Source organism: Pteropus alecto, unplaced genomic scaffold (genome assembly GCF_000325575.1).
Source record: "Pteropus alecto unplaced genomic scaffold, ASM32557v1 scaffold164, whole genome shotgun sequence".
In the NCBI taxonomy this organism is placed as follows: Eukaryota; Metazoa; Chordata; class Mammalia; order Chiroptera; family Pteropodidae; genus Pteropus; species Pteropus alecto.
In genome coordinates this window covers 26,197,617-26,202,304 of record NW_006439568.1, presented here as the reverse complement: position 1 = coordinate 26,202,304, position 4,688 = coordinate 26,197,617, and positions in this window count along the sequence as shown.

Here is a 4,688-nt window from a genome sequence, read left to right as displayed (position 1 = left end):
GACCATGTACTTAGATCTGGTCCAGATAATTTGGGAAATGGGCATGCTACAGATGATGTTTCGCGTGCAGTATACAAGCCTGGATGAAGAGGTATTTACGACTCGTATGAAGAACTTGATTTTGACATCTGGCCTGGCCGGTAATTTTGGCACCATGACAGCACTGCTGGCCCCTTACGTGGATAGGCGGATCCACGAGGTGACATCCGCTATGGCTAGGTTGGAGGATGTGGAAGTGAAACGCAAGGCACATTCCACCCAAGTATGCACCATACTGCCCACTGCACTCCCAGACCAGCCAGTGCACGGATGGAGGCATGTCCAAAAAGCGGGAGCAGAGCAGCGCCTAGCCGGATGGGCTGTGAGAGTGAGCCGCAGGCAAATGCAGTTTGATCTCATGGCAGAGCTCGCTGTAGAAAGATTGAGCAGCAACCTAATGAAGATCTATTGGTGCTGTGGAATTAATTGCGCCTTGACCAGCAATTTACCTTATTCCCAGGAAAGCCACAACTCGTGAGGTGTAGCTGGCTGATTATCTCCTTGATTAAGGATTCAGCCCGGGCACCCAGTGGTGGGGCAGCCAGTTGACCTGAGGCTGCGGGAGCTGAATAAGGTTACATTGCCCCTGCATGCTGCCGTGCTGAACATCACATACATCATGGACTGGTTGTCACGAACTTGGATGATACCATTATGTAGTAGACTTGGCAAATGTCTTTTTCTCTAGCTCTACCCTGTGCCATGGTCTCGTGGCTCAAGATTTAGTCGTGTGGAAATAAGCCACCCACAGTGCACTTGTATCATTACATTGATGATATAATGCTAACCTCTGATTCTCTTACAGAGGTAGAAGGGGCCATGATCAGCCTGTGAGAAGCTCCTGCTGACTGGGGTTGGGCAGTCAATGAAGACAAGGTCCAGGGACCTGGGTTCTCTGTTAAATTCTTGGGAGTCATCTGGTCGAGTAAGATAAAAGTAATGCTGGAGGTGGTGATTGATAAGATACAGGCATATCCCCAACCTGAGTCTGTGAAGCAGCTCCAAACCTATTTGAGACTGCTGGGGTTTTGGAGAGTGTCATTCCTCATTTAGCTTCCTTGATGCATCTAGTATGATGGGATGACCAATGAGATTGGACATCTTGCTGGTTTCTTCATATTCAATCTGAAAGTCGTCTTAACAGTTAAAGGAATGGAGCTTGGGTAGGTCTCGGATCTTAGGCGGAAGGTGTAGGTGGAGGGTGCAGGGTTTGGATGGGGCTTGTGGCAGAAGCATGGTTCCCAGAAGGTACTGATAGGCTTCTGGTCTCAATTGTGGAAAAGTGTGGAGACGCGGTATTCTCTGAGAAGCATCTGGCTGCCATATATGCAGCCCTTCTGGCCAGTGAGGCCATCACTGACCCTAATCCTGTAACTGTGCAGTCCTTGTACCCCGTGGAGGAGTGGCTACGATCTTAGGGAAGACTCTGTACAGGAATTGCACAGACTCCTACACTGTCCAAGTAAAGGGATATACCTGGAGAAGGAGGCACAGTTCTCAGTGAGCCCCCAGTCAGGTTGACTGTATCTTCTATTGGGACCAGTGCATTTTCAAGCAGAGATCTTGGTGGAGCCTGCTGAGATGGGAGACATGCCAAGCCTCTATGTAGAGGGTTGGACTCCCATCCCTGAGGATGCCTGGTACACAGAGGGCTTGTACAATAGAACAGGTAATAAAATGATGGGGGCTATCGACGCGGGCACAAGCACAAGTTGCCATGTCACAGTGCCCCTGGTATGCTGAGCAGCACCCAGAGAGACGGCAGGTGAAGAGTACTCCAGGGGTGATACACTGGGGCTAAGCCACTTAGGAATGGCAAGTGGATTGTGGGCCCAATGTAGTGCCCTCCGGGCCAGATCCTATGCTGCGACCCTGGAGGGGTAGAGTGTGGGTCCCAGGTCTGGCTGTGATCCAGGCTTGTGGCTAGAAATAGGACCCCAGATTTAGAATGTTACATTAGTGTAGTAGGGCGCCTGCATCTAAAATATGTAAACATATTCAGCTTATTGTATCATGCATGTGTGGCTGAATGCCACTGTTGTACTCCGATGTGTGTGGAGCCATGCGGTTACCTGGAGAGCAGAAGGGGAGCGTAGAAAAGGGGAGCAGAAGAAGAGCAGAAGCCGAAGCCTGCTCCCTGCAATAGACTGCACTCCCTGCAACAGAACCGCGCTCTCCACGATAAAGTTGGTGCCTGCTGTTTCATTCCCATGTCTGCTCCTCGTGTATTCTTCCAACTGGGCGTCTCACCACTAAAACTGTCCCTTCTTGATCAGCTCAGCACTGACACCCCCAAAAGTGTTATAAGAAATTTCACCAGGAATTCAAAGCTGGAGTCTGGATCAGAGTTTGGTAGCGTTCAGAGGCCAGAGTTATAGCACTCAGAACCATCGTTTTTGGTCTGCCAGCCCCTGCTCTCCTGCCTTCTTTTCCCCCGGAAGGTCACTGTTTACTCCTCCTGTTTGGTCTCGACCCCAAGCCCTGCGAAAGCTGCTATCACATTTCCCACAGTGGGTGGCCAGCAGAGAAGTAGCCTCAGTGAGCCTAGTGAGGCCAGGTACTGCACCTGAGAACAGGTCCTGAGGATAGGCTGGCAACTCGTGCCCACACCTGTCCTCATTCTCCTCTGAATTAGGGATGTGTGACCAACAGCCAGGGAGAAGCCAAAGATGGGGAGAAACAGGAGACTGGAGAATGGCAGGGCCTTACAGGCCATGTTGAATGTGGGACTCCGTTCATGTTTAAAGTAGGGATGTGACCTGGTCAAATTTGATTTTCACGTTCAGGCAACACTGGGCCTCCAGCTGTCATGCTGAATGACAAGCCTAAACACTTAGCCCAGTAGAGAACCATTATGTGTGGAGCTCAGCAGTGGACTATAGCTCAGGTTAAAGGCGACAGGTCCTCCTGCCCCATTTGTGCTGCCTGCCTCACCTGTCTCATCCCCACATCTGTTCTCTGAGCTCCAATCATATTGTAGATCTTTAAGTTCTTCAAAAAGGCTTTGTTCTCTCTCACCTCTGGGCCTTTCCATGACAATTTCTCCTCTTGTGAATATAAATCCACAACCTTCACTTGGCTGATGTCTGCTCCTTCCTTAGAGAACATGTCCCTGACACCTCACCCCAAGTCAGGCCCCCTTTGGCACCTTGCAGTTCCCCTTTGAAATATTCACCTCTCTTGTAAAAAAATGGGTGGGGTGGATATTCCCTATTTTGGGGGCCTAGTAACATATTTTGTGTGTATGGCTACAGTACCCTTGTTTTATATTTGGGTACCATCTTTCCTTCACTCTCAACCTTAGGTAAAGTTGACCCCACCCCTGGGCTCCAAGAACGAAGCATATGACCTAGGCTAGACCAATCAGTATGGTCCATCCCCTTTGGCTTTGAGATGGGACATCACTTGTAAAATTCTTAATCTTTTAGCAGGAAAAGAAATGGGACATCTCTTGCAGAGTTTATCTTTTTAGTAAACCTAGTTTTCTTCCCTCCTTTCTTTGGAAAAAGGCTCACTCCCTCAAATCTTGATAATTGCCCTGGCGACTCAGATCCTCTGGCTATTGATAAGGGTCATCAGCCCATTGTTAAGCAGAAATGATGTTAAGCCAGGCCGAGCCCTTAGAGTCTGGGGAGGGGACTGTAAGCCAAAGGTCTTTCTTTTTACTCTTTAAGAAATGTATTAACCAAGCCTGTTTCCCTTTACTCACTTAATAGGCAAATCAAAAATAGAAATTAATAGCTGTATGATTTAAATAATGAGTTTGTATTTTCTTTTCCTTGTCTAGGGACTAAGGTGGCACTTCATCAGGAAACTCAAGACTCCACCCTAACTAAGGCAAAAGGTGGAAAGGGAAAAGAAACCCATGAAACCCCTATAGTCAGGGACTATGGCCATTCTTAGCAGGAAGCAGATACGGAGGAAGAGACCTCCCTCAACATCCATACTAATAAATAAGAGGGTTCATGGCTCTTAGAAAAGAGATAGGCAGGAAAGTTAGTTAGGGAGTTTTGGGTCTTCCTGCGAAGACACTGAGGCCATCCAATTTTAGAAGGGGTCAGCCCTAATCCACCCACAATTAAGCAAGCCTGAAGGCATTATTTTAATTCACACAAAGAAACCAGTAGGCAGAGATTTAGGTACCAATTTAAGCCAGTCACTTGCACCTGAGCAATGAAGACCCCAATGACCTTCAGCTCACCTGAGTCTCATTATATCACCATTATAATATGATGCATATGCCCGAAAGTTCATTAATATCATTATAACAGACTGAATTCTGGGAACAAACATGCACAGAAAGCAAAACGATGAATCACTGAGTCCTGTCAATCTTAGTTGTCAATCAAGGAAGCCCACTCCTCTAAGAAAAGTAACCACCCATAGCAAAAAAGGGATAAAAACCCTGAAGTCTTTGTTACCAGACCCTTTGAGCCACACTTCTCTCGCTCAGGCCCGCTTCCACGTCTGGAGGTGTATTTTCCCTTCCAATAAAGCTTTTCTTTTCTGCTGTATTTTGGTGTCTTGCTCAATTCTTTGTTCGAGACATCAAGAATCTGGACAATGCACCGGGAGAGGACCCCACTCTCCAGTAACAGCTTCAGTGATTGGTTTAGGAATAGGCAGGTGACCTAAACAAGCTGATTAGG